The 24,222-nt window shown below is 42.9% G+C and overlaps 1 protein-coding gene across 1 annotated transcript in view; it reads left to right on the top strand.

Moving 5' to 3' along the window:
• Positions 1-24,222, top strand: part of CNDP2 (carnosine dipeptidase 2) — a 560,556-nt gene that overhangs the window by 158,409 nt on the left and 377,925 nt on the right. The gene's annotated exons all lie outside the window — the stretch shown is intronic.

The raw sequence follows: 24,222 nt of genomic DNA on the forward strand, positions 1-24,222 counted from the left end.
GGGGGGATGAGCACTGGGTGTTTATGTGGAAACTAATTTGACAATAAACTATTTGTAAAAAAAATAAAAATAAATAAAATAAAATAATGGTCATAAAGATATTCACTGGCCTTGAGAAAAGAGTGGAGGACCTCAATGAAACCCTCAACAAAAGAAACAGAAAACATAAAAAAGAACCAACCAGAGGTGAAAAACTCAATAACTAAAATAAAAAATACACCAGATGGAATAAATAGTAGACTAGAGGAAGCATAATTGATCAGTGACTTGGAGGACAGAGAAATAGGAAGCAATCAAGGTGAACAAGAGAAAGAAAAAAATACTAATAAAAAATAAAAATAGATTAAGGGAACTCAGTGATATTAAGTGTAATAACATTCATATTATAGGGATCCTAAAAGGAGAAGAGAGAGAAAAGGGAGCAAAAAATTTATTTGAAGAAATAATAGCTGGAAGCTTCCCAAATCTGGGGAAGGCAACAGACATCCATATCCAGGAGGCACAGAGAGCCCCCAACAAAATCAACCCAAGGAGGTCCACACTTGGATACATAGTAATTAAAATGGCAAAAAGTAATGATAAAGAAATAACTTCAAAAGTAGTAAGAGAAAACTATTACATATGAGAGAAACTTCATAAGACATTAGCTGATTTCTCAGCAGAAACATTGCAGCCAGAAGGGAATGGCATGATATATTCAGTGATGAAAGAAAAAATATCTACAACCAAGAATACTATATCCACCAAGGCTATCATTCAGAATAGAAGGAAATATAAGGAGTTTCCCAGACAAATAAAAATTAAAGGAATTCATCAGCACTAAACCAGCCTTAAAAAACAAGTTAAAGGGGACTCTTTCAGTGCACAGGAAAGACCATAAACAAGAGTAAGAATAGTAAGAAGCGCAAGAGCAGTGAAAAGTAATTGTATTATAAAAATCACTCAAGGGATTCACAAAACAAAAGGATGCAAATTATGATACCATATACCTAAAATGTGGGGGAAGGGAAGAGGAGTAAAAGTTTAGTGCTTTCAGAATTGGTTCAAACTTAAGCAACCATCAACTTTATATAGACTGCTATATGCATAAGATTTTATATATAAACCTAATGGTAACCACAAATCAAAATCCAGTCAGAAATATGCAAAAAGCAAAGAGAAAGAAATCCAAGTATATCACTAAAGATATCCAGGAAATCATGAGAGAAGAAAGCAAGAGAAGAAAGGAACAGGGAAGAATGACAAAAACAACCATAAAATAAGTAATGAAATAACAAGACATAAGGTTACAGAATAGATAAAAAAGCAAGACCCATCTATATGCTGTCTACAAGATACTCATTTCAGATCTAAAGACACATGCATATTGAAAGTGAATGGATAGAGGGACGCCTGGGTGGCTTAGTCGGTTAAGCGTCCGACTTTCGCTTAGGTCATGATCTCGCAGTTCGTGGGTTCGAGCCCCGCGTCAGGCTCTGTGCTGACTGCCAGCTCAGAGCCTGGAGCCTGTTTCAGTCTGTGACTCCCTCTCTCTCTGACCCTCCCCTGCTCACGCTGTCTCTCTCTCTCTCTCCTAGAAATAAATAAAAAAATATTTAAAAAAAAAAAAGAAAGTGAATGGATAGAAAAGCATTTATGACGCAAATGCAAGTGAAAAGAAAGGTGGAATAGCAATACTTATATCAGACAAAATAGACTTTAAAATAAAGACTGTAACAAGAGACAAAGGACATTACATAATAATAATGGGAACAATCCAACAAGAAGATTAAACAACTGTAAAACTTATGCACCCAACATGGTAGCACCCAAATACATAAAAGAAGTAATAACAAACATAAAGTAAGTAATCAATAGTAATATAATGATAGTAGGGGATTTTAACAGCAGAATACATATTCTTCTCAAGTGCTCATGGGACATTCTCCACAATGAATCATGTTTTAAGCCACAAAACAAGCCTTAACAAATTCAAAAACATTGAGTTCCTACTATGCATCTTTCCATCCACAATGCTGTGAAATTAGAAATCAACCACAGGAAAAAAAATCTGGAAAGAATATAAATATATGAGGTTAAATAAAAGCTACTAAACAATGAGTCAATGAGGAAATCAAAGAGGAAATTAAAACTTCAGAAACAAATAAAAACATAATAATCCAAAATCTGGGGATATAGCAAAAGCTGTTCTAAGAGGGAAGTTCAAAGCAATACAGGTGTACATAAAGAAGCAAGAAAAAAATCTCAGATAAACCAACCTAACTTTACACCTAATGGAGCTAGAAAAAGAACAACAAACAAAACCTAAAACCAGCAGGAGGAAGAAAATAATAAAGATTAGAGTAGAAATAAATGATATAGAAATTTAAAAACAATAGAAGAGATCAATGAAACCAGGAGCTGGCACAAAAATAGACACGTTAATTTGTTCTGATCAATAGGACAGAATAGAAAGCCCAGACAGAAACCAATGATTATATGCTCAATTAACCTTTGACAAAGGAGGCAAGGATAGCAATGGAAAAAAGGACAGTCTCTTCAACAAATGGCATTGGCAACACTGGACGGCTACGTGCAAAAGAATGAGATTGGACCACTTTTTTATACTATGCACAAAAATAAATTCAAAATGGATTAAAGACCTAACTGTGAGACCTGAAACCATAAAAATTCTAGAAGAGAGCACAGGCAGTAATTTCTCTGACATCAGAGGTAGCAACATTTTTCTAAATACATCGCCTAAGGCCAGGCAAACCAAAGCAAAATTAAACTATAGGACTACACCAAAATAAAAACCTTCTGCAAAGCAAAGGAAACAATCAACAAAACCAAAAGACAACCTACTGAATAGAAGATATTTTCAAAGGACATATTCAAAAAAGGGTTAGTATCTAAAATATATAAAGAATTCATACAACTCAACACTAAAAAACCCCACAAACAATCCAATTAAAAATGGACAGAAGACGGTGTGCATCAATCAGTTAAGTGTCCTACTCTTGATTTCTGTTCAGGCCATGATCTCATAGTGTCATCAGTTCAAGCCCCACATTGGGCTTTGCACTGACCCTACAGAGTCTGCTGGGGATTTTCTCTTCTCTCTCTCTCTCTATATCACTCTCATTCTCACTCTCTCTGCCCCCCCCCCCCGCTCATACCTCTGTCTCTCAAAACAAATAAATATACTTAAAAAATAAATAAAAAATGTGTAGAGGACATGAGGAGACATTTCCCCAAAGAAGACAGACAGATGGCGAACAGACACTGAATGTTCAAAATCACTCATCATAAGGGAAATACAAATCAAAACCACAATGAGGCATCACCCCACATCTTTCAGAATGGCTAAAATCAAAACCACGAGAAACAAGTGTTACTGAGGATGCAGAGAAAAAGGAACTCTCGTGAACTGATGGTGGGAATGAAAACTTGTGCAGCCACCTTGGAAGACAGTATGGAGTTTCCTCAAAATATTAAAAATTGAATTACCATATGATCTAGTAATTTCACTACTGGGCATTTACCCAAAGAATACAAAAACACTAATTTGAAAAAATATATGCACACTTAGATATACTGCAGCATTATTTGCAATAGCCAAAGTATGAATGCAACCCAAATGTCCATCAGCATGTGAATGGACAAAAAAAATTGTATTTTCACACAAAGGCACACCATTCACTGATTTTTTTTTAATTTATTTATTTTATTTTATTTATTTCTGAGAGAGAGAGAGAGAGACAGTGTGAGCAGCAGAGGGTCAGAGAGAGAGGGAGACACAGAATCTGAAACAGGTTCCAGGCTCTGAGCTGTCAGCACAGAGCCCAACATGGGGCTCAAACCCATGAATCGTGAGATCATGACCTGAGCTAAAGTCGGACACCCAACCGACTGAGCCACCCAGGCGCCCCTGATTTTTTAAAGAAAGAATATATTGCTGATACAGGCAACCGAGATAAATCTGACAGACACTATTAGGCAAAGCTACACACAAAAGAGTACATACTCTCTGTTCCACTTATGTGAAGCTTTACAATTACACAAACTGAGGTATTGTGATAAAAATGTATGTGGTTGCTTCAGGGAGGGTGTCAACTGGCTGGAAAGAAACATGAGGGAACTTTGTGGGGTTTGAAATCATTTTATATCCTGGTAGGGTATTCTCAAATTCCTCAAGCTTATACTTTAAAGCCTGTATAATTTATTATCTATAGATTATACTTTTAATAAAAAATAAAATTTTCTGTAGCATTTTTGCATTTTGAAACTTTCCCACATCTTGACTTAAAATTTTAAAAAATCACACACAAAAAATATTTATAAGCCCTGAATAAGTGACCTTATTGGTATTTATAGATTCCTTTCTCATCCTCCTAACTGCATTTTTGTTGTTCTGGCCGCTAGTCATAGAAGTAGGAAAATTTATTAATGTCAAATTTATGGGGAGGCTGAGTCTATATTAATATGATGCATCCATTATTTATAGATCACATATTATATACAATATGGCTATTTAAAATTTCTTCTTATGAAATGATGATGCTATTAATCCACTGTCAGTAGGACATGTCATTTCAATAACAGTGCACATTGTTTCCTTTAATTTATATAAAGTTGTGAGGAGACCAGCATGCCCCATGCAAGCAAGTAAGAGTGTGATCAACAAAGCGTGCAACAAAGGTGATAACATGTATATTGACTCTTCTTTCTGCCTCGGGGTTAATTAGCCACAAATGATACTTCACTTTAATGTCTAGTTACATTTTTTCCCTGCACTTTTAGTTCCTCAGGATGTAGAGTCTGTATCAATATAACGATGTCTCTTGACAACCCATACCTCTCAATCACTGTATACAAAGACAGAGATGAATTTGTCTCTCACACTTGCTGGATGACTTTGAATCCTGCTCTCACACATGGAATGTACTCCCTTGACTTGTTAAATGTTAGCAGGTATCAGTAGGTGTTAAACTGTATTACTTTTGCAAGTACAGTAAAACCTTGGACTACAAGCAATTTGTTCTGCGAGTGTTCCACAAGATGAGCAAACATTCCTAATAAATTTTAATTAGATAAATGAACGATGCCTTGCAATAAGAGGAGAATGTGACGCCAAATGTCACATGATCACAACTGAGCCAAAGGTTCTTAAAATTTGCTTATTGATATATGAGTGCTTTGGATTACAAGCATGTTTCCAGAATGAATTATACTCACAAACCAAGATTTTACCATATTAGTATTAATGTGATACATTAGCCTATGTACTTGGGATAGCATATTACTCTTCCAATGTGGATTATATATGCTAAGGTTTTATGGAGAGTTGTTGTATCTCTTTGGAGGTGTATTTGGACTAGGATTTTTCCTTTGGTATAAGTACATTTTCTGACCCTGTTTTAGGGCCTGAATTACAAAACTTCTGAATTTTACCAAACCTCCTGAGGCTAAGAGCATAATAAGGTCACATTATCATTAATCTCCAGTCTTACCAAGCCCTTGGTCCCTATCAATATAATCCCCTCCATCAAAGTCCATTTCAATTATTGCTGAGAATCCTCAGGAAGTACCGTGCATTCTGGAGAGCAAGTCTCTGAGGTCCTCACTCACATCCGCTTACAGAACAGCCACAGGAGGATGACTCCGACGAGGAGCGTTGCTTCCAGAATCTTCTGTGAGAATTGTGCCCGGCACCTGTCCTCCAGCACTCCCCAGGCTGCACAAGTGTCCGTGGCCCTCCTTACAGGGCTGTAGAGAACGCCCTCTCCCAGTAAGCTGCTGCCCCCTACTGACCCAAGGCCGGGCCGCCCACCTCACAAAGCCCCATGTGATGGCCGCCCTTGTAGCTTCTGTGGGCAGCCCCTCTTTCCATGGAGGGCAGACTTTGAGGCAGGGAGGCTCCATCAGACAAACTGAGCACATTTCTGGATCTGACTTTCACCCTGTGGCCTATAGTCACTAAAACAGACAGAGATTTGTTCTTTAAAGAGGCTCCGGCACACAAGACAGAGGGGTTTCAGACTTAAGAGGGGTGGGGGAGAGGCCTGGCAGACAGCACTTTCCCCAGGTGATCCGAGGGCACGCCATCAGGAACGGGGCAATCTGAGATCGCATGCCACCTCGCGGGACACGGTGAGGAAGCAGCACCACTTCGGGAGTGTCCCTGCCAAAGACACATAACTGAATGTAATCATGACAAAACAGCAGTCGAGCCCAAACTGAGGAATACTCCCTAAGGCGACTGCCCTGTGATCTTCAAAAGTGTCAAGGGCATAAATAGCAAAGAAAGACTGAAAACCATTCTGGTTTTCAAAGGAGCCTAAGGACAGGGGACACGTACATGCACCATGTGATTCTGGGTGAGACCGTTTTCCCACAAAGGGCATTACTGGGACAACGGGTGATGCTTGAACGAAGCAGGGATCATGTATTGATAATACTTTCCTGATGTTGGTGACTGTGTCATGTAGGAAATACACCTGAAATATTCGCGAGTCATGGGGCATCAGGCTGGCAACTGTCAGATAGCTAAGGAACATAAAAGGTCTTTGGGCTGTGTTTCCAACCTCTTTATAAATTTAAGATTGTTCCCGATTTTTTAAAATTAAGACAAAAAAACAAACAAGAGTAAACTGGGGGCGCCTGGGTGGCTCAGTCGGTTAAGCGTCCAACTTCTGCTCCATGATCTCACGGTTCGTGGCCTTGAGCCCCGCGTCGGGCTCTGTGCTGACAGCTCAGAGCCTGGAGCCTGTTTCAGATTCTGTGTCTCCCTCTCTCTCTGACTCTCCCCTGCTCACGCTGTGTGTGTGTCTCTCTCTCTCAGAAATAAATAAAAACTTTCAAAAATTAAAAAGAAATACAAGAATAAACTGATTTCAAATCATTGTTTTGGACCACATTTTTTTCCCTGACTTTTATTACCTACCCCTTTTTGTCTGCCATCTTCCCAGAATTGTTTGTGGCCACTCCCATGAATTATAAAGTGTTTCCAAGTTATTCAATCCTCCTGGAAATTGAGGTAAAGTTTCTTGTCAATCTAAATCTCTCAGCCTAAGATTTCCTGAAGATTCATTTTTCTCTGACACAAAAGGGAAGAAGATTCCTGACTACCAGAAAGAGTTCCTTATGCTCAACATAAAACATCCTGCAGATAATCTGTGTCAAGGGTACTGAAAAGTTACCTGAAAAAGAAATTAGAAATTGTCTTTTTCTTATTATACACTTTCTGCTAACCCTCTCCTTCATCTGGATCACCGACATGCTGGGCACAATATTCCACCTGTCACTGTGGTTTAATAGAAATCCAGAGAGACACCACAAAGAGCAATGTATCTTATTGATCATGCTGAAGATATTTATGACAGTACGGCCATAGTGTCAAGTTTTATTCCATTAATGCTAAAGTAGATGAATTTGTCTTATTTCCAGGCATCTGAAAATCCTCTGCAATAAAGGTCTATTTACTTGAGCTACATCAATAATCTAAAATAATAAAAATAAAGCAGGAAAGACCAGCAGATCTACAGGTTTTCATTTCATGTAGAGGTTCTCCTGCCTTATTCAATATGAACTATGCCTGCCTCATGCTGGTTGACTATTGTAGGGATGCACATGAAATACATTTCATGCTTTTAGCATTCCACCCAACTATACTCACATAGTTCACTGCCACATTAAAAACATGATATTAGAAAAGCATTTTAAATTTTTTAATGTTTATTTATTTTTGATAGAGAAAGACTGTGATTTGGGGGGAGGGGTAGACACAGAATCTGAAGCAAGCTCCAGGCTCTGAGCTGTCAGCACAAACCCACAAGATCATGACCTGAGCCAAAGTTGGACACTCAACCGAATGAGCCACCCAGGAGCCCCAGAAAAGCATTCATAATTAAACATCATTCAAATAGAAAGATTCAGGCTGATGAGTTAATGGTTGGTAAATATTCCCATATTTCAATTCTTCCATCTTCCTTGTTACCTGACCATTGGCACAGTCATGGCCAACTTTTTCATGGCCAAAGAAGCCAATTATTTTTTCCTGCACAGGTCTAAGATATATATTTCTGAGAAGAGAATTTGAAATAAAATGGTCTCAGTATTGAACACACACACAAACAAACCCGAAAGTAATTGGTGCATTTCTGAATGTTAAGGATGTGAACTGAATGAGTGTTGGCAACTTCTTTTAAAATTTATTTGTTTTGAGTGATAGACAGAGGGCAAGTGGGGGAGGGGCAGAAAAGGAGGGAGAGGGAATCGGAAGAAGGCTCCAAGCTGTCAGCACAGAGCCCCACTTGGGGCTCGATCCCACAAACCTGAGATCATGACCTGAGCTGAAACCAAGAGCTGGACACTTAACCAACTAAGCCACCCAGGTGCCCTGAGTGTTGTCAACTTTTGAAGAAATATCAACTTATTCCACTTCACATTTTGCATGCTGTAAAATTAAATATTCTGAATGCTGGAAAGTGGCTACCATCCTCAGACTACCAATTATCCAAAATTACAATTGAATGCACCCGATGTTTCTAACGTAATTTTGTCTTTATCTGTAGAACAAGATGTGTGGAATACCTACTTGTCCATGCCAGGAACCAGGCTCAGAAGTAGAAAAACAGAGATAAATAAAGTAGAATTCCACCCTAATGACTTCACAGGGCAACAGTAACAGCAAATGAGCCCAGAGATCACAGCAAATGTGCTCAGAACCTCCAAGGGTCCGGTGAGGGTGCAGAGGGGAAAAAAACCAGTCCTGAAAATGAGAAGCACCACTGGGACCATGTCTTGCAGGACTTTATTTGGCGAAGTGGGAAGGGAAAGGAAAAGGGAAGGACATCACAGGGCCCAGAGAGGTGCAAGTACCGCACCCGGTGCCATCAGGGAACACCGTATGCTTCAGAGTGGTTGGCGATGGAATACAGAGCAAAGACGGGGCCCTGACATTGTTAGATAAATCGACCTCCTCCAGTTCCTCACCTGAGCGCTGACTTAGGTAGGAAATGTGGATACTTTGAAGATGCAAAACTATCGACAAAGTCTCCTGGATGGGTAAAAATCTCAGCATGCTGCCTTAAATTATCCATGATGTAAACGTTTGCTCAAGGGTCTGTATGAATCCTGGTAACCTGATGGAGGAGCTGACCCCATCTTTGGCCTTCCATCTTGTTCTCCCCTCTGGCACAAAGATGGCACCACATGCGATAACTATGCTGTCCCCTCGCCATGCCTCCTGCTCCCTAAAAGCTGGGGATTATGGTCTGCATAGGGGTAGAGAAGAGGGCCATCTGTGTGTGCCCCGGATGGTCATCCCTCCCCCAGCCCGATAGATCTTGTCAGTAAGTCACCCTGAATAAAACTGGGTAAATGGTATGGAACGACTTGCTTTGCTTTTCAGTATTAAAATGCCTTCTCAGTCTGGAGAATGCATTACTGACCCTCCTCCACCTTCTGACACTTGACTTGAAAGATATGTTAAAAATCTAACTGCAGCCTGATCTGTTCTGTACCAGAGCAGTTTACTGTTACTCTCTAAAGAACCAGTCAGCTCGACGTTAACATAGAAAAGCAATCAGCAATTGGACTTGATAGATTTAGCTCTTTTTGGTTCCTGCAAAGAATCTAAAAAGAAAGTTAACATCATAAAATCTCACCAATTTAGTGAATCTGGGGGAAGCATTTCATAATAATATGAATCCTTAAAAGCTCAGAATTTTTATTTTCAATGGTCTCAGGTATATCCATCAACCAAAACCAGATGAGCAATGGGTAACCCAGGGGACACACTGAGAAATTATGAAATACACCTATTGAACATCTTATAATTGCCACATGGTCCCATCTCTTCCCTCTTTCCTGCCAAACCCCTCCAAGGATCATCCTTGTGTGTGGACCTAGTTTCTGTCCCCCGTTTAATTCTCAAGCCCACCCTTGCTTCTGCTGTTCTGAGAATGATCCAGATTCATCTGTTCACGTCTACTGGATTTGCATCCTGTTTAACCTCTGCTGGAGTGGCAGCTGGTTTCTTCAAAAGAACCACAAAAACATCCCCTGTCCTCTTCTTACAATATGACCTTATGATCTTGTCCTAGCCACCAAGAGGTGGGGTCGATGCCCCTTCCCCATGAACTGGGAGGACTTTCATCACTGTACTAGAGTACAGAGAGGTGGCACTACGTGACTTCTAAGGTGAGTCACAAGGGGCAATATGGAGCATGAGCTCTCTCTCCCTCCCTCCCCCAGGGCTCTCACCTGAGCATGCAGCCACCATGCTGGGAAGAAGTCCAGACCACAGGAGGAGGACATGATGGCATCCCAGTTGACCGTACTAACCACCAGACATCCTTCCTTAAGGGATGTTGGCTCTTATGTGGGAAGACAAGGAAAAGAAATATACTGACACGGCTGAGTGATGAACTCCATGGTAGGGGGGTCACTAAGTGCTAAGGGAGCACAGGAGAGACCCCTCGCCTAACACAGAAGGGATTGTGGGGGTGGGGGAGGGCAGTCAGAGGCTCTTCCAAGGGAAAGTGGAAGAAGTTTCCCAGAGAAAACTGTTTCACTCCAGGGACAGTAATGTCTACACTGAGACCCAAGAGATAAGGAATGGTGGAGGAGGGTGGGGAAGAAGGAAGAAGTGTACATCCAGGCACATTCACCACCGAACCTGACCCATATCTTCCAGCTTCCCTTTGTCTTTAGTCTCGCCATGCCCTCCCTAGGCTATAGTTACGCACAACCAAGTATGTAGTCAGTGTTTTGCTGACTCACCAAGTTTGCTGCTCAACAAGCAAACACTAAGTGTCTAAGGCAATGCAGTCACATGGACGGATGTGGTCACTACCAACCAAGAGTTCATTGTCTAGTGAGGGAGTGTGATTATTTCACCCAATAATTCACCTTCATCGTACACATTTATTGATTAAAGGATGCCAAGATGACTTTCCAGGGTGTGGGGCCATGGCACAAGAATACAAGAAAGGCGGTTTTGAATAGATAAGGCGTACAGATTGGGGAGAAGTTGAATTTGAGATACTTATAATCATTTAAATGAAGATACCCGACCCGCAATTGAAAATAAAGGTTCAAGGAAAGCAGTATGCCTTGAAGACGGTAGTCTATCATGGTGACAGTACATCACACATCATGGTGACAGTACATCACACATCATGGTGACAGTACATCACGGTGGAAGGAAAGCAGGCGAGCACTGCCATATGACAGCAGGATGGCACACTGGCTCAGCACCCAAGTACCGGCATCAGACTGAGTTCAAATCCAAGCTCCACCACCTCTCACCTCTGTGAATTTGGGCACCTACCCTCTCCCAGCTTCATCTAGGAAATGGGGATGATGATGGAGTCTACCTTAAAGCTTTTGCATGAGAATAAAATAATGGTAGGCGCTGTTATCTGGGGGACGTGTTGTTTACCATTATGAATGGGGATCACTCAAAATCAACGTACTTTTGACAGCATTTGGTAAGAGGAAATAATCTGTCTCCCTTAAATTTGGGCATTCTCCCTAACAGCTGAAGAGAGTTATATACCCTAACCTGTTCCTTTCAGTGTTGGTTGCCGGGAGATTGGGTTAAATGTAATATTTAGTCATGATAACCACATAGACGGCACATTAGCACCGATAGTAATTCCCTTCCTCTGGTTTCCATATTGGTTTGATTTTGTATTTTAATGGTTTTCCTCAAATATCACTTTATACCAAATTGCCTCAAATCCTTTTCGGGAAGCAAATGTCATGTAAATAGAAATAAATAAAATTCACTGGAGGAAACTAACGTTGTGTATAAACAAACACAAAGTGTTTCAGCAATGCCTGTTTGGAAGAATGCAAACCAAACTGAATGCCTTATGTTAAAAGTGGTGCCCCAGCTACTGACAAAACTGCCCCCCACCCCAGGCTTCCGAGCCTCCACACCCACCCACGAATCCGCCTACCTGCTGGCACCTGCTTCTCAGGCCCCTCTGGGACCCTCTTCTCCTGCGAGCTTCTCTCCTCCCTCTTCTCCATCTAGATACTCTTCTCGGTGGCGCCCTGGTTTGTGGCTTGACGTACCACGTACCCAGCAAGGACTCGGAAATCTGAATCGCCAACTTCTTCCCTCAGCTCCAGATTCATGTATCCATCTGCATCCTTCATATTTCCACTTGAGAAGGCGAGAATTGTTTTAAATTCGGCGCAGCTAAAACTCAGCTCCTGATTCTCACCTGAGGCCACCTCCAACCCCCGCCGGACTTGCTCCTCCCACGAGCTGACATCTTTTCCTCTGCACTACCTCCACCTGCTCCGGACAGCCGTCAGCCTTCAGACGGACAGCTGCGACAGCGTGGTCTCCATGTGCACCGCTGTTTGGTTCACAGCATCCTCTGGTTACCGTCCCCCTGACAAATAGAGTGAAACGTGCAATGGTTTGCACCACAAAAAGGGTGAAAGCTGAAGCTCTTGCTGGGATCTCCAGGGTGCTGCATGAAGGACACTGTGAGCACCTGACTGCACCCCTTCACCCGCCTCCTCCTTAGGCAGCCACCAGCTTCCCCTGCCTCCCTGTCTCTTTCTCTGCCGGGCTCCTGCTGTCTCTGGACATTCTTGCCGAAATGTTCCCTCCTGGGCCATCTTGCTGCCTCCTCTCATCATGTGGATCTCAACTCAAATGTTGCCCACTCCAGGAGGCCCTCCGGCCCCCTAAGTGTCCCCCAATTACTGCCTGAGCCATTACCGGCCATTTCCAAGGACCCCTACCCTAGCGTGGAGAGATCACGAGGTGTCTGCTGCTGCAAAGCTGAAGGTGTGGGGAAGGAGATAGTCTCTCTCGTGTCCTCCGGGAGCAGGAACATTGTCCTGTGACCTAAGCAAGAGTCCCGCTAGGACCCTGACCGACGAGGGACTGTCCTCAACCAAAGGGCCAGAGGGTGACAGAGGGGGTGGAGCTGAGAGTTGAGGGGTGGCCTGCTTCCAGCCTCCCTAGTGCCGCGCAGAGAGCAGAGGGAAGAGGGCATATGGTTCTATGACAGGACCTTGACTGTGACTCGCCTCTCATACTCCTGACCAAGTCTTCTGGTGGATTCCGGAAGCAGCCCAACACACTTCCAAATTTCCTTTTCTGTGTCAGTTTACCAATTTGTACTGTTTGCTACTAAGAACTCTGACAAGTTCATACTTTCCACTACCTAAAATTAACTTATTTGTGTATTTTTTCATATATTTTCTATCCATATTCCACTGTATAAGATAGAGTCGGTGGAGAAAAGGCACTATCTTTGCCAGTGTGAGACCAGTACATAGTAGGTTCTCAATAAATATTGGTCACGTGATCAGCTGAAATCAGTCGAAGCCTCTTATGAACAGAAATATTTTGCATTTTATATTCTCCCTTATAGCCTCAATAATACTCCCATAGATTAAAAAACAAAAAGTCACCAATTTATATTTAAATTGTGGAGAAACTAAGATTAAAATAAAAGTTTTGAAAGGATTTTGAGATGGTAAAGATACTGATGCCAAGACCAAACGCTACATACTCTGATTCATCCATTTGAATTCAAGCCAGAAGTATCTAAAATGAACCACAAATCTGGTAGCTGTGAAGTTATCTAATATCTTGTAAGTGCAGACCATTCAGCAATCATGTCCACATATGACGTGCCCTTCGAGGCCTCCAGGACAAGGCTCTGCTTGCAGTGTCCTCTCCTGGGGCAAAGACCGAATGCCACTGTAATCAGGCTGCTCTACACTTGTGCCCAGTCACCATCCCACACTGAGTAGCATCTGAGGCAGACCGGGACCAGGATTGCTGGTGAGCCCCCAATCTGTCCAATGTGCGCCAGGCACGGTGGCTCCGTGCACCCTCCTCCTCCTGGCTTTCCTAGGACTTTCCATCTTCGCGCATACCTAGAAGACCAGTAGATTTAGGACTGTGTCCATTCCTGAGGATGCTTCAGTCAGATGAGATAAAGTATTCTGCCTTCAGTAGATGAATTGGAAATGAGAATAAGAGAGAGAAAGAGAGAAATTCAATTATAGAGAGAAACTCAAGGCTACCTAACTGGGGACAAAACTCAACTCTTTTACCAGAACCACAGAGAACCAACTGACCAGCACAGAGCCAGTCTTATAGTCAGTACTAAGAAACAGGTACCTGACGAAATGAGTAAAAACACCAGAGCTCATCTACCTCTCCCTACCTAGGGGGTCCTTAAGTTTTTTTAGGTCACGGTTTCCTCTGAGGGACCATAGTGAATGCTATAAACCCTACTCTTGGGAAGTGCATATCCGATGACTTGTATGATATTTCGCACAATTTGGTGCCTCCATGGTACATCTGAAGCAAATTCCTGGGGTCTCTAGAAGTCCTCAGACCTGGGTTAAGAACCCATACCCCAGACTTAACCAACATGAAAAGTCTCTGAAAGGAGCCATGCAAGAAGGAGGAAGGGAGGAGTCTAAGATTTGGAAATTGAAGGAGAAACGATGCCAGCAGCAGCCCAGGGGTCGGGAAGCATGGGCTCTGCACCTCCATCCGCCAAGCACACAGCAGAGCCGTGGAGACACTGCCTCACTTCCCTGCACCAACCCCTCTTCCGTCTCTAAGATAACGGCAGCTGGCATGAACGATTCCAAGAGTCCTTCCAACTCCAAATCCAACGACACTGTACAGTGCTCACCAAAACTTTCCTGTCAACCCGTCATCAAGTTGACAAAGTTCTCTAGGAACAACAACAAAAAAATATCACTAAAGTCTCTTGCTCTTTTAGGAAAAAAAAACAAAACTTTTCCAAAATAAAGTGCTCCCTTAAATAGCAATCTGCCTGTCTCAGTACAGAGCTGGAATTGTCACTTGAGAACAAATGTAAAAGAATCAGTCAAGAAACTTCATAAATATTCCAAGCTCTTGTCTCCTACCACCTCCATACAGCTCTGCAAAGCACTCGTTGTGACAGTGAACCCCGTCGCTCATCCATCCTCTTACGTGGGGGAGACCATTGCAGACCCGCCAATGGTGCTACTAGGCAGTAGTAAGCGGTGTGAGCAAGTTCAACAGCGAATTCTGGCCTCAAAGGATTCTAACTTAGAAACTTCGTGTAAGTTCAAACATAAAGCTCACAGTCTCATGAGATGAATCGAGGCAGTGGTTCGGCTGCACGTGCTGATGAGGTCTGACGAACTCTGTGCAGGAGCCATGGGCATTAACGTCGACATGGGTACAATGTCTCCTTGCCCCAAGGGGGGGACGCCCCAAATGTTACTTTTCACGCAGACTAAAATCATGGACGAGGCACCTGACTGGCTCAGTCAGAGGAACGCACAACTCTTGATCTCAGGGCTGTGAGTTCGAGCTCCATGTTGGGTGTAGAGATTACTTAAAATCTTTATACAAACTAAGAAAATAATAATAACGATAAAATAAAATCATGGAGATTTCCTCATCCATGGAAAGTCCGCTCCTATGGTTTTCATCAGTGGGGCAGTTCACAGACAGTTAAGTGTAAATATACTTTTTAAGAATCTCTCTTTTTATATGGACACTTTTGAGGAAACAAAGAGCTGAAATCCGTTGTTTGAATAGTAAAAAAAAAAGGCTCACTGCAAAATTTCCTCGTGTCATGGTTTTCTTCCTCGCTGGTGGGTGTGATGCTCAGAGCAAGAGTGTGAATTATTTCATCTCTAAGAGGCGTCCTATTCTGGGTTTGTGGCACTTCCCTACACAGCCCCCGCCTCACTGCAGGGCCAGTAAGTGGTACAGCTCCCTCTTTCAGTCACTCGGGTTTCTTTCTTAGAGAGAGATCCCACAGAGCCGGTTACTCACAAAACAGCCCTTCGTTTCAGGGCTCGTAAGGAGTTTCCCTTAAAAGACAGGCCGAGTCAGGCCTCATTTCTCTGGGATGAAGACAGAGACTGTCCTGTGAGGCAGCCTCAGGGGAGCCAGGGGGCAGATGAAGGGCCATCCATCTGCCGGGGGCTGCCTTCGCAAGGAAACCATCGTCAGACTCAAGGCCAAGGTCAGGGTATGCTGGCCTGGGATGCACTGCATCCTGCTCTTGTCTCGTCAGTGTGGATCAAGCAGATGTGTCCTTCACTCTGGGAGGCTCTGCGGCTCAGCTAACGGAGTAACAGATCCTTCGGGCAACGAAGATTTGGTGCCATGGGTCAGCCCTGTGCCAGGCGCTACAGACGCAGAAACCAGCCAGACACACCGTTCCCGCTGAGTTCCACTGGAAAGATGTAGATCGTGAAGATGAATGCAAATAAGACATGAGAGCACAGCAGCTAACAGCCAGCTCAGCAAGGCTTGGGGTCCTTACAGAGTCACGGGCGAGGGCTGGACTCCTCAGGACCAGGTGCTCAGGACTCACCTCCCCGGGTGCCGTCATAAACCACAGGGACTCCTACTTCTTGAAGGCTGAGTAGTATTCCACCGTATATGTGCACAGCATTTTCTTCATTCGTCCGTCGGTGGTCTTTAGGTGGTTTCCGTATCTCAGCTGTAGTGATTTGTGTTGCAATGAACTTGGGAATGCAAATATCTCCTCAATTTCCTCAGTTCCATTCCTTTGGAGACATAGCCAGACACAGGATTCTTGGATCCTATGGTAGTTCTGGTTTTAATTTTTTGAGGAAGCATGATTCCACTTACACGCAGTATCCAAATTAGAATCAAAGAGTAGATCGGTGGTTGCCAGGGGCTGGGGGGAGCGGGAACTGGGGAGTCCTAGTCAACGGGCATGAAGTTTCAGTTAAGCAGGATGAGTGAGCCCTAGAAACCCGCTGACCATCACTGTGCCCATGGTCGGCAGTCCTTCACCGCACACTCAAAAATCTTTCAGGAGGGCAGATCCCATGTTGTGCTCTTATCACAACAAAATAAAATTTAAGAAAGAAATAAATAAAGGATTTGACAACCAATTCACACAAAGGTGCTAGTACTGGTGATTTACCACTTGAATGCATTTGTATAAATATTAAGAAATGATTCTCGAATAATATAACAGTAGGATTTCAGGCTTGTAGCTTCCTGGTTTTCCTCAAAACATCCTATGAGAACATTTCTCTTCTGCCTGCAGAGGCTCTGTCCCCAGCAGAGAGACTCACTCCATAAATCAGTACCCTTGCTTGCATACAGCCCCTGTGACATCGCCTCTAAAAGGTTATGTAACCAAAGCCACCATCGGGTCAGCAACATTTAACGACCGGCCAGGCGCAGTTTCTGACAAGCACAAACGTGGAATCCACTAAAGGTCATGGTGAGGCCTCTCAGTGACATTCCACCCTGTACCTCCGTTCTGTGAATAAGACACACATTCAGTGCAGCGTAAAACATCGACTAATTTATTTATCTTTCTTCTACAAGCAATTATAAGGAAGCAACACAAGTTAGAAGGCAGAGGGCTAGGGTCTAGAGGTAATTTATTCCGACTTCATACTCTCTGAGGATTTAATAAAAGGTAGTGAATCCTAAACTAAACACAGTCAGCGGCAGGGAGCCGCTCAAAATTTATTCTACTCTAGATTAGTGATGATTAAATCATACTGTGGTCTATTTTAAAATACAGTGCTTTTCAGTACTGCATATGTTTAAAACATTCACTTTTCTCCTCTGGCTTATAACAAAGAATACAATTCCTTCATTTTTTCAACAATACTTCTTAAATTTTCCTTCCTCCACAGCTGAGAAGGGGCTTCCTTGCCTCAAATACAGCTTTGGCATCCATAAAGCAAGGAAAGTTATGCTTTAACTATATTGCATGAGAATGTGCATGATTTTTCAAACTAGCAACTTTCCATGAATTCAGCAAGGGCACTGGAACTTTCCATGAATTTCACAAGAATTTAAAGAGCCATCTGCATAGATAAAGCTGAGAGATTATTAAATGTAGGGCAAACTGTAGGAGAGCGCTCCTCTGGGTCGACGCCATGCTCTGTGACCCAGTGCAGAGGCTGGGGCTTCTGCGGGCTCCCCACTTGGAGCCCCGAAGTCTTGCCTCGGCCTCCCCGCAGGAGTTAGGTCTTCCGGTGACGCTGCTGACCCCTTCACAGTTCCAAGTAGCTTCTCAGTCCTTATTAATGGAATCGAGCTCATTTCCAGTGGATAAATATGAAATAAAGGGACCAGAATTCTCCAAAGGTCTTTGGGCAGCAATTAAAGCAACTCCTAACTGCTAAGCGCGGTTCGTGTAGGTATGTCCGTATGAGACAGGTGACACCCACGGTGGCACGTGTCCCCTTTGGGAACACTCAGCTCTGACACGAGGGCCGTGGATGCTCCATTGCTTTTCCTCCTTGTCCGGGGCTCTCCACACCCCGCCCTCCAGAGCTGCACACTCAGTGACCCACCCCCACTCCACACTGTTGCCGCCAGCCCTAACTCATGGCAAGTAGGGCAATGATACTCTCGTTCCATCAGAACGCCGTGGAAATCTCTACGGTGTTTGCTGTATGTATTTAAGTTAATAGATAGTAATGTTAGATGGCTCCAACTTTAGCATATGAGCTTAGTCATTCTCGATACATCTTTGTTGCCTTTTGTATAAAGTCCTGATGTAGAGCCTTCGTGTCGGCACTGCTAACCGGCAGAGGCCTGCACCCAGTAGGGACCTTCCCTCCTGTGACAGGAGAGATACTCAGCCCCACCCCAGAGAAAGGGCAGCAGTCCTTGGCAAGGTGACTCTCCCTGGATTTGCAACTCATTATAGCTGCAAAGAATGACCCCAAAGACAGACCCCTGCCTGATAGGATTGGGTAGGAAGTGAGTGACCCACGTGATTTCCCTCGGATTCTCTTAAATATTTCCTATATCCAAAAGCACACTCTAAGGAAATATGTAAGGTGATGAGTGAGGAGATTTCTCATGGAAAACTGGACAACTATGCAATCCTTCTTAAAGACAGGAGGGTGATGGGTTATTTAGCTGAGTAAATTCCCACAGTAATATATATAAACCTTTTCAAAGAGCAGTGTTCTGTTTTTCAGATGCCCTCCAGAAAAGGCATCTACATGCCTTGCTTATGAGCTTCCACAACATTTAACAACCCTTCCTGGTTCTACTTTTTTTTTTTTTAATGTTTACTAATTTTAAGAGAGAGAGAGAGGAGATAGAGTGTCAGGGGTGAGGAGCAGAGAGCAGAGAGAGCCCCGACACGGGACTCAAACTCACAATTGGCGAGATTACGACCTGAGCTGAAGCCAGACACCTAACCAACTGAGCCACCCAGGAGCCCCATTCCTGGTTCTACTTTTAATAGAGCAGCGGTGTGATGGCCATGGTGGTGGTGGTAATAGAAATAAAAGCAGCAGTGGTAGAAGGCTCCACTTTTAATTTGCAAGGGTTTCTGAACTCTTTGAAGGTTGCAGACCTTGTTGAGACTCTCCTGAAAGCCATGGACGTCCTCCTCAGTGTGGTGGATAGGGGTACATATGTGTCTTCTCAAAGAACTGAATAGTGTCTTCTCAAAACGCAGGTGCTGACCTCCAGAAGCTCATAATGTGACCCTACTTGAAGAGACGGTCCTCACAGATGTAAGCAAACTAAAATGGGGACATTAGAATGAACTTTAATCCAGTATGACTAGTCTCTTTATAGAAAAGGTAAATTTGGGCACAGAGACCTACGTAGAGGAAAGATGATGTGAAGAGACAGAGGGAAAAGACAGCCATCTGCTGTCTAAGGAAAGGGGCCTGGGACAGACTCTCCCCTCACAGCCTCAAAAGGAACCAATCCTCCAGAACCTTGATTTTTGGACTTCTGGCTCCCAGAATCATGAGACAATACATTTCTTTTGTTTAAACTACACAGCCAATGGCACTTTGTTAGGGGAGCCTTAGCCAACTAAGACTATGATTTTGTGAGACTCCTTCCTGTTGATATGTGTTCCTATAGTTCATTTCACTGCTGTCTGAACATACCAGAACTTATTCGTCCAATCTGTGGAGTGATGCTGTTATAAACATGATAGTACATGCCTCTCAGTGTGCATGGACAAGGTTTCTCTAGAAAGCCCAGAATTAGAATTGCCAGATCGAAAAATATATTTCTGTGCAGGCTGTTTGGAAAGTGTCTGCACCAATTTACATACCTGTTACTAGTGTAAAATGGGACGCTTCTGCTCCTCTAATCTGCCAGAGCTTGATATCATCACTCATTTTTACCTATCTGCTGGGTGTGAAATTGTATCCAATTGCATAGATAGGTAGATAGATTCACTGATTGATTTCCATTTGCTATTATCAGCATCATTATTTATGTCTTGCATTAATTGATTTTTTCAACTTGTAAAATACCATGAAATGTGCTTTGATGTTGTTGTCAGTTTATGACATGAGCATAGTCCCTAATGAGAGAACTCAGCAGCAGCCTTTCCAACACTGTTCACTCCTGGTGACTCCCCCTCCCCCAAAATGTTTGTTACCATGTACAAGTTCAGAGTGATCTCAATGACAATGTGCAGATGAGAGCTACAAACCCCAGCAAACGAGTGCTGCGCTGGTGTCTTTCTAGGTCCATGTAGTGGCTGTAATTTTTGGTTATTTTCCTAGAGAGTCTTCATTAATAAAATATCATCACCTGGCCATTAAAAATCTCATCTTTTTTGGGAAAATGTCATTCCTTGGATAGAGTCATCTCATAACAACCTCTTGGGTAAGAAGAAAAATTGCTTTTAGATCTGTAAGTGAGTAAAGCACACGGATAGGATTTAATTTCCCAGGTGTCAACCTGCAGGTCAGTGGTAATATTTAAAACAGAGACTGAGTGTCCAATGCCCCACTGCTGCCCCATCTATTAAATGATGCCAGTTCCCTTGGTAAGCATTAGCCTTCAATTCTTGCTCAGAAGAAGCAGAACTTTTGTACACTTCATCTAGTCTTCTTGACATGAGCTTAATCTAGTAGAACCAATATTTTAAAGCTGAAAGGAGCTTTAGAAATCACCCTCATCCAATCTCTCCCATCTTAAATATTTCAAAAACAAAACTGGGGAAATGGGATTCTTAAAACCACACACCTATTTAGCTATAGAACAAGAATAAGAATCCAGGGTTTCCTGAGTCCCAGAACTGACCCCTTCCACAGGACACCCCTACAATTCATGCTGTATCCTGAGCAGACTGGAATTTTGCAATTAGCACCCGTGAGAGAAAACCTCAGTTCTCTGGTTAGGTCTACACACTTGAATGAAAAGCAGTTAATGATGGAGATTGGAGATGCAAGGATTTCTCTCCAGGCAAGAAATACTACATGACCAAAGAATTTTTATTTTTTCCATTTGAGCAAAGGAATCTGAGTTTGTATTACTGATATAAACAAAATGATGTGCAAAATCACAAAGCTCAGGGAAAAATATGAACATAGAGATGCTATGCCAGTTGCATATCAAAACTATAAGAAAAGATATCACACAGAGGAAAAAAAGAAATATTATTTATTGGGTACTTTCCAGGTCGGCATTGTACTGGTCACTTTATAGACTTTGTCTTACTTAGTTCTCGTAAGGTCTCATTGTTACCCCCACTTAAACATATGCTTAACTGTTGCTTCACAGATGTAAGTAACTGGCCCAAATAAAGTAAATAACAGTTGCAATTCAAACTCTATTATAATGCCCTATACACACAACTACAATTTGGGACAGTCAGGATTTTTGGTTTTTGGTTTTTGGTTTTGACGATGATAAAGTAGAAATTCAGCATAAGTAATTACAACACACATTGAAAGTACACAGAAATTTATCTATATCTAGATAGATAGAAAGATTAAGTAGATATAGATCTATAGATGATATATAGATAGATACAGATATAAATATAGATATAGATATTAATACACATATAATCACCGCACCTTGAGAAAACTGTTTTTAAAATTCGGGTGTACAGGGGCACTTGGGTGGCTCAATCAGTTACGCATCGGACTCTTGATTTTAGCTCAGGTCATGATCTCACAGTTAGTGAGTCAAGCCCTGCATTGGGCTCTGCACTGTCAGTGCAGATTCTGGGGATTCTCTTTCTCTCCTTCTCTCTCTGCCCCAACCCTCCCCCCCATAAATAAATAAAATTTGAAAAAATAAAAAAAATAATAAAACCTGGTGTACATTGCATTGGACAGTACCCAAAGTTGGCTGCCATTATTCTTTTTCTCCCTGAAGGTACATACGTTCCACCCTCCCTTTGAACTTGGCCTCGTGACTCATCTAGACCAATCAAACGGTCTTGAACAAAATCGTCCTAGTTTTACTCATACCAGCTGTGAAAGAGGATGGTCATCTCTGCGCCCACAATCTAACACCCCCAGGTATGCTTTTTATTACCCACTTCCAATTTGGTGGATGAAAGATGGCCGGTCTCTCGTTGCTGTTCTAATTTGTCTTTCATTAATAGAGGCTGAGACCTTTCTTCCCGGGTGTGAGATGCCAAGCCCACCACGCTCTGCTGCCTCAACTGCATGACAAGGTCAAACACAATGCCTGACCTTCAAGGGTAAGTAGACAAGGTTACCAGGAAAACACATGATGGAAAGGATATTTTTAATACATGAATGACAGGAATCATTTTGTAGTGGGGCCTAAAGAGTGATAATCAATTTTTCTGACAGAAAAACTTCACAATCCATTGATTTAAAATCACATGGATGGATGCTGACGTTTCTAGAGTATTTGTACCTGCCACTTACACTTGTTACCTACGTTTGTAGAGAACTGTAAATCACTTCTCGGGAAGCCATTAATTGAGAAAATACATTTCAACCTGGCAAAACTTCTAAAACCATGATTTTATACTCTTAACTTTTAGCAATAGGAACTAATCCTCAAATTCCTCTTCTACACAAGTTAAATTTTAATTAAGTAAAATCTGACTAGCCTTCAGCAGTCATGTGAAGAAGTTTTATGTGAAATGTTAGTCTAGACACTAAAGATAAGCAAATATAATAAAATAAAAAGTAGATCTGAGCAAACAACATTTATAATGTGACATGCTCTACAAACAATCTTTCAAAACTACTGCATTGAAATGTTTCTTTGGTTTTACTTATTTTAAATATAATACAGAACCGAAAAATGAAAAACTTTAAATACTTACGTTTGACTTAAAGCTATTGTTTAGGAGAATGCTGCAAATATAACTAGAATTAGGCTGAATTTTCACATTATTATTAAAAAGAAGAGCAACCAAGTTTTTCCTAGCTTTGCTCCCACACTTCTGTTTTCTCATGTAAACTCTTCCCCTGCCCCATTACGTATCCCCCCGAGTTCCATTTTTTCCCTCCTTTTAGCTACTATTTATTGCTTGTGTGCTGTGTGCTTTCATTGGGTCGAGCTCCGTGTAGACATCTGTCTTTAATGATCGCAATAGCTGGAGATGGGTAGGATTAGCCTCAGTCGACACATGGGGAAAGTCAACGTTAAAGAGGTTACAAGACTTGCCCAAGTCACAAAAATATACTCTCCCTGAACATCTCTCCCAGTGTCATTAGCTAATTCGAATACCAGAGTGATGCCAGAGAGCTCCCAGCTCTGCATCTTTGGTCCCCAGTCTCTCTGCCCGAACCACACAGCAAGCCACTTGGTCAACACTGCCCCCTCCGCGTCCCACAGATGCACTGCTGAAACGACACATCTGATACGCAACCGTGGTCTTTCCTCCTGAGCCTGCTGGTCGTGCCACACGTCCTCATGCTGTGAGGCATCACTAGACCCTCCTGGGCGCCCCCTGACCCCCAGCTCTCTTCCTGTTCACTAGTGTCTGCCGCACCTTGAAGATTCAACAGCAGACACGACTGTACACATAGGCCCTGCTGCTCACGCTCATTCCGGTGGGAAGATGGATGAGCCCAGTGGAGTTGAAGCCAAAGTCATCATGACGATATTAAGTGGTGTAAAATGACAGGGCAGGATACAGGCCAAGGTCAAGGTCCGGTGGGGGCGAGGTGGAGAGGGGAGGTGTCCGAGGAGGCAGGAAGGGGAAGGTGGGGGAAGTCGGGCAGATGGAACAGCGCGTGCAGGAGGGAAGGGCTGAGAGGCTGACAGAGGGCCCGCGTGCAGGAGGAAGCAGCGGACAGAAACCAGGGGGCAGAAGCCAGAATGGAAAGTTCAGTCCGCTGTCCGTCCATCCCAAGCAGCTCCCAAATCCACGGTCTCCTCTCCGTCCGGAGCGTGGGCACAGCGTTCGGACTTGCACGTTCCCTTGTACCCTCTCCTTCCACCCCCCCCCCCCCACCCCTCTG

The sequence above is a fragment of the Crocuta crocuta genome, unplaced genomic scaffold, assembly GCF_008692635.1.
Source record: "Crocuta crocuta isolate KB4526 unplaced genomic scaffold, BGI_CrCroc_1.0 scaffold101, whole genome shotgun sequence".
NCBI lineage: Eukaryota > Metazoa > Chordata > Mammalia > Carnivora > Hyaenidae > Crocuta > Crocuta crocuta.